Below are 7,294 nucleotides of genomic sequence, written 5' to 3'. Positions count from 1 at the left end.
TTTTGAAGTGAAAGCTTGTCTACGCGTATCAGACTGCAGCTTCGCGTGGCTTCACATAGCCTAGTTCTGCGCATGCGTGTGACGTCACAGCCAAGGCCAGCTGTGCAGCCTCCTCGCCAAGCTCTGCCAGCATTGCCTAGCAACGCTTAAGAGGTGTGCGACTCCTCCTCAAAAAAAAAAAAAAATTTGTCTCCACCGGGAATCTAACCTCCATCCCTTGGATCCCCAGCCAAGCGCTTTACCACTGTGCCACCCCCAGATCGTTAAACGCTGTTCACAACTCCGCTTGTCTACCGTGATCCAATGGCTTGGCGACACATTTGAATGTATCAAATACTAAAATATAGTTAAGTCAGTCAGTTAGGGTGCGGCCGAGATGTATCAAATACATGTTAATTAAACCAGTCAAGCTGACGCCACGCTACCTGAAGTTGAGCCAAAAAAAGGGCATAGGAAGGGATTGGGCGTGCAATTTGAAAGTACCAAAGACTAAAATAGTCAAATCAGTCAATTAGGGTGACGTCAAGGATGTGACACGCAACCGGAAGTAGAGCCGGAAAGGGGCATAGGAGGGTGTTGGCACGCAATTTGAAAGTACCAAAGACTAAAATGGGTAAACAAGAAGTGAATTAAGCAACCAACAGCAGCATCCGTGCTTTCATATTACTCCAATGCAGATTCTGCACTGCTCTAATTTTTTACACACCTGTCATGCAACAGTACTATGATACATATTTTCAAAACATTTTGATGCAAATACAAGAATTGTAACGCAGACTGAAGAGTCTCCAAACATAAATTGTGTGACATTACACTCCTGCTACATATTAAGGTTTGCACTTGATCGACGATGTCAAATACATGACAAGAAAGCGCAACTTCCCAATTCAACCTGCGAAGGGGACGGGCAAATCAGGTGGTGATAAACTGATTAAATTTTGGCATGCAGCAGACCTCAAGGAGCAGAAGAAAATAGGACATGAAACATCTGGCCCACAGACCAGTGGCAGCTCTTAACATACAGCTCTGCATATATACGCGTTTAGTTTTGTGATGGGATTACGCAGTCATGCATGCCATGTATGTCGTACACTTCACGTAGGCTGTACGGCCACGTTGGGTGTACGTTCACCTAGGTTGTACGTTCTCCTAGGCTGTACGTTCTCCTAGGCTGTACGTTCTCCTAGGCTGTACGTTCACCTAGGCTGTACGCAGCAATAATTGCGTACAGCAGTCTTGTACAAATCTCGTACAATTTTTCCAGTAGGGATAAGATGTAATAAGGCGTTTATTGACGCTCAGATGGAGAGCTGTGAGGAGAGGACCTTGCAACGGCGAGCCCAGCGTACTTCTTCTTTGTCTTCGTTGCACAACGCACTGGTGCATGTCGATGGCTGAAGTGCTGACTATCACAGTACATTTTCCCCCCAGGTTAAAAAAAGGAGCCATCCTGGCGACTTATGGCGTGGAAAGCACAGCCGGGTCATAGAATGGCTTCAATCGGTTCACGTGAACTGTTTCACGACCACGGCGACGCAAGTCACAGAGGGCGTGACGGGCTCAACTACGTAGTTGACTGCAGATGTTTGCTGGAGGACCCTATATGGCCCGTGGTAGCGAGCAAGAAATTTCTTTGAAAGGCCAGCGATTGTGGAGGGCACCCAGAGCCACACCAGAGAGTTCGGGAGATATGACGAAGCTTCGCCGGTATCACGGAGGTATTTTTGTTGCCACATATTTTCTGTTGTGAGGGAGCGGGCGAGCTGACGGCATTCTTCTGCGTATGTGACGGCATCGGATAGCGGGGAAGATTCGGGAACATCAGGGCGGTAGAGAAAAAGTGTATCCATGGTACAGGGTGGCTCGCGCCCGTAAAGGAGAAAGAATGGAGAGAATCCAGTAGTGGTCTGTGCCGCGGTGTTATATGCGTAAGTAACAAACGGTAGAACTTGGTCCCAATTACAATGGTCGGTGTTCACGCACATAGCCAGCATGTCACCGAGAGTGCGGTTGAAACGTTCTTTCAGTCCATTCATCTGAGGGTGGTACGAGGTAGCGGTGCGGTGTATGATGCGGCATTCTTTCAGGAGAGCCTCAAGAGCGTCTGATAAGAAAACGCGTCCGCGGTCACTGAGCAGTTCGCGAGGGGCACCATGGCGAAGAACCAGGTTTTTCAGAATAAACGCAGCCACGTCGCGTGCAGAAGCAGAGGGCAGTGATGATGTCTTAGTGTAGCGGGTCAGATGATCCACTGCCACGATAATCCAGCGGTTGCCAGCTGAAGTTGTAGGAAGGGGACCATATAGATTTATGCCGACACGATCAAACGGACGGGCAGGACAGGGCAACGGCTGCAATGGAGCAGGAGACTTGAGAGGAGTTTTTCGGCGTTGGCAAGACTGGCAAGAGCGGACAAAATGGCGGACAAAGCGGTACATTCCACGCCAGAAGGAGCGTAGACGCAAGCGCGTGTAGGTTTTCAACACTCCGCCGTGGGCGCACTGGGGATCAGTATGGAAAGCAGCACAAATTTCGGCGCGGAGATGACGGGGGATGACTAAAAGCTACTTCCTTCCGTCGTGAAGATAATTGCGGCGATAGAGCAGCCCGTCACGAATTGAAAAATGGTGAGCTTGGCGGGCAAGCGCCCTAGACAAACGACCTGGAGAGGGACTTGAAAGAAAGTCCAGAAGTGTAGATATCCACGGGTCGCGCCGCTGTTCCGTGGCCATGTCGATAGTGGCAAGCGAAGACAAATCGTAGGGGCAGGTCTCATCAGACAACGAAGAGGGAGGCAGCGGTGAGCGCGAAAGAGCGTCCGCGTCAGTATGCTTGAGGCCTGAGCGATATATGACACGAATGTCATACTCTGGGCGAAGAGCCCAGCGAGCAAGGCGGCCGGACGGGTCCTTGAGGGACGCCAGCCAGCACAGAGCGTGATGATCAGTGACCACATAAAATGGTCGGCCATAGACATATGGACGGAATTTGCCGATGGCCCAAATAATGGCCAAGCATTCTCTTTCCGTAACAGAATAATTTGACTCTGCCTTGGTCAAGGTGCGGCTTGCGTACGCCACTACATAGTCTCGGATACCCGGTTTGCGTTGGGGGAGAACGGCGCCTATCCCAATACCGCTAGCTTCACTGTGAATCTCAGTTGGCGCATTCGGGTCGAAGTGGCGGAGGATGGGAGGCGAAACCAAAAGACGGCGTAAGGTGTTGAAGGCGTCATCACAAGCAGGTGTCCATGCGGAGAGGTCGGAGCTGCCGGAGAGGAGTTGGGTGAGAGGAGCAATAATAGAGGAGAAATTTAAGATGAAGCGGCGAAAGTAGGAGCACAGGCCGATGAAACTTCGTAGCTGCTTCAGTAATTTTGGGCGTGGGAATTCGGCAACTGCACGAAGTTTGGTGGGATCGGGAAGAATGCCATCCTTAAAAACGACATGACCTAGAATAGTTAGTCGGCGAGCAGCAAAGCGGCACTTCTTCAGATTCAGTTGGAGGCCGGCGGTAGCGAGACAAGTGAGAACGTCCTTCAGTCGGAGCAGGTGGGATTGAAAATCGGTAGAAAAGACTACGATATCATCGAGATAGCAAAGACAGGTTCGCCACTTGAATCCACGAAGCACAGTGTCCATGAGGCGTTCAAATGTGGCCGGGGCGTTGCAAAGCCCAAAGGGCATGACGTTGAATTCATATAATCCATCTGGTGTGACGAAGGCAGTTTTAGAGCGGCCAGCGTCATCCATTGGCACCTGCCAGTAGCCAGATCGTAAATCCAACGAGGAGAAAAACTCGGCGCCCTGCAAGCAGTCCAGTGCGTCATCGATGCGTGGCAGAGGATAGACGTCCTTGCGCGTGATCTTGTTGAGCCGGCGGTAGTCGACACAAAACCGGAAGGAGCCATCTTTCTTAGGTACCAAAACAACTGGAGACGCCCAGGGACTGTGGGATGGCCGAATGACACCACGACGGAGCATGTCGTCCACATGATCAGCAATTACTTAGCGCTCCGAAGCCGACACACGATAGGGGCGCTGGCGCAAAGGAGAGGTTTTGCTGGTGTCGATGGTGTGCTCTACGACAGACGTGCGACCCAAGTCAGTTTGAGGAAGGTCGAATGAAGAAGCGAAGTTCTGCAAGAGGGCGACAAGTTGATCACGTTGCGCAAGTGGAAGATCAGCATCAATAGCATGTTGGAAAACATCGGTGGGCGTCGAAGCGGTCGCAGCATCGTAAGAGCACAGACTAACGTCGAAGGAGGGGGTTGAGTCAGCAAGAGTGGTGATATGACCGGGATCAAGCTCTTCAAGACGTGCAATGCATTCGCCACGGAGCAGGACTGCTGGGCAAGAAAATGGGTTCGAGGCGTAAAGTGCACTCTTGCCGTCTTGAATTTCGAGAACTGCGAAGGGAAAAAGGAGGCAGGGATGATGGGAGGCGGCATCGGAAGGTGTAAAAATCGCAGTCAAAGGAGTTACCCCCTCACAAAACAGTGGTACGAGGGCAGCAGAGAACGGAGGAATGTCGGTGTCATGGGCGACGAGAAGTTTTGCAGTGCGGGGAGGGGTATCACAGAAGGGGGCATCACCGAGTGGGGCGAAGGCAATTTGCGCACGAGCACAGTCAATAACGGCTTGATGAGTCGATAGAAAATCGTATCCGAGGATGATATCATGCGAGCAGTTCGGCAGAACAATAAACTCGATGGGGTACAAGACGTCTTGAATGAGCACACGGGCTGTGCAAGATGAGGAGGTGTGAATGTGCTGTGATGAGGCGGTGCGGAGCGAAAAGTCGGAAATCGGAGTGGTCACTGACGGCAGAGCGCTTCACTGATGACGGAGACGGCTGCACCCGTATCGACGAGAGCGAGAACTGTGGCGCCTTCTACAGAAACTTTGATAACATTAGCGGGACGACACGGAGGACTTGAGGACTTCGAAACAAGCGCAGTTCTTGCCCCCGGAACTGCGACTGTTAGTTTCCCTCAACGGTGCTAGTAGAACGTCGCAGCATTGGAGAAATCGATCGGCGCCGAGGAGAATGTGATCGACGAGTGGCATAGGTTTGGCGATCTTGTGAGACAAATTGAGAACCGGGCGGAATCATTTGCGAGCGTGAATCGGTATCGTACGGGTAAAGTCGAATGTCAGGCTGTGAAGGTTGGAGGCGCTGGCAACAAAGGCGTGCAACATGGCCCGGCCGACCGTAGGCATAGCAAATCGGAAGGTTGTCCGTAGTACGCCAAGGTTTCATAGGATGTGGGCGGAACCTTGAGGGTGGGGCTTGGAAAGAAGGCTCAGCATGCGGCGGTGAACGGTAGGCAGGGACCTGCACATAGGAGCCAGACGTGGGCGAAGGTGGTGGCCTAGCCGTTACTTGGGCATACGTGAGAGGTGCCGTCACAGGCGGCAGCACGGGGTTGGACGGCAAGACATCAGCGACGTGTTCTTGCACGACACGGCGTATAGTAGGGGCCAAAGATGGAGCCAGTTCAGGAACGAGGCGGCCCGAGTCTTGAAAATGGGGAAGGAGTGAGATTTGACGTTTGAACTCTTCACGAATAAAATCTTTGATCTGTTGATTCAGCGGGCTCCGTTCAGAGGTTGGCGAACCACCCAGGGCTAATGCGGATACGCCTTCGTCGCACACACTGGAGCGGCGCCTAGAAGCGCGCCGCTTGCGGAGCTCGTCGTAGCTCTGGCAAAGCTTCAAGAGTTCACTAACGCTGGTGGGATCTTTCGCTACCAGCATCTGGAAGGCGTCCTCAGAAATACCCTCGAGGATGTAGCGGATTTTGTTCGCTTCCGGCATGGCCGGGTCGACTCGTTTGCAGAGATCAGCGATGTCTTCTATGTAGCTGGTAAAGGTCTCATCAGCGCGCTGAACACGATCGTGCAAACGTTGTTCGGCACGAAGCTTACGCACTGCCGGGCGGCCGAACACTTCCGCGAAATTCTTTTAAAATGTCGACCAAGATGACAGGTCAGCCTCATGGTTGCGAAACCAGAGGTTCGCCACGTCCGTCAGATAGAATATGACGTTACTGAGCTTGTATGAGTCATCCCACTTGTTGTAGCTGCTTACTCTTTCATACGATGACAGCCAGTCGTCGGCATCTTGGTCGGCCGTGCCACTGAAGAGGCAAGGGTCACGCTGGCGCACGACGCCAGAACACATGATCGTGGGTGGAACGGCCGGCAGCGTAGAAGTGGACTCGTCTTGCATGGCGGTTGTAGAGGGTAGTGTACGGCTTCGCAGTTCCAGTTTGGATGGGATCGTTTCCGGCACCTCCGCCAATTGTAATAGGGTGTTTATTGACGCTCAGATGGAGAGCTGTGAGGAGAGGACCTTGCAACGGCGAGCCCAGCGTACTTCTTCTTTGTCTTCGTTGCACAACGCACTGGTGCATGTCGATGGCTGAAGTGCTGACTATCACAGTACAAAGACTATACATGATTTTCAGCTCCACTCAATTGTGGCGCCGCGAGAGTCACTTTACAAGCACTCTGTTGGTGTATAAATAGACATCAAGCGAGCGCGTTTATTGAACTACATATGTGATGAATGCGCTGCCCTCTACTAATGAAGGGCGACCGTATGAATCCTTGTCGTCTTTTAATACTGCGGGTGGTGAACCTAAGCCTCTCTAGCTTGGCAACATTCTACAATTGCGGATGGTGGATATACGATGCGTAACAGCTTGAGGGGCAAGTTGGGACTGCATAGTACCCAGACCTGCGGGGAAACGCACACAAAAGGACGTGAATAGAGACACAACACAGGCGCACACTACTAACTGTGATACGAAACGGAACATGCACTTCCTCTTCAATACACAGCCACAACGTTTTGTACTCCCAAGTCATCCCACTAGAGGATGTCTAGCCAACAATAAACGTTAGCAGCAAAATTATCCCAGTCCATCACTCACATTGTTCAAGGATGACAGCCACAACTTCTACCACATAGACACAAACTAGACAAACAACTACACATCTGCAGCGGCCATGTATAACGTTCACGTTCACTTCTAGAACTTTTAAAAAACTAGTCCGGTTCTTTAGATTATAACGGCCAAAAATAATTAAGGCAACCCTCCATTCAAACACTGGAAACCTCGGCCAATCTGACCAGCAGCAGTTCATTAAATACCAAAATGGCTTTCTGCTTCAAAGGGACAATTTCTGCTTATAGCAGAGCCACTTTGTCTTTATATAGGCCAATCTTCTGAAACATCCTCAGTTAAAATATCATGTCCATCCAACAAGCACCTCTAAGGAACAAA

The sequence above is a fragment of the Amblyomma maculatum genome, chromosome 1, assembly GCF_055883805.1.
Source record: "Amblyomma maculatum isolate TAMU_Amacu chromosome 1, ASM5588380v1, whole genome shotgun sequence".
Classification (NCBI taxonomy): Eukaryota; Metazoa; Arthropoda; class Arachnida; order Ixodida; family Ixodidae; genus Amblyomma; species Amblyomma maculatum.
This window is presented reverse-complemented; position numbering follows the sequence as displayed.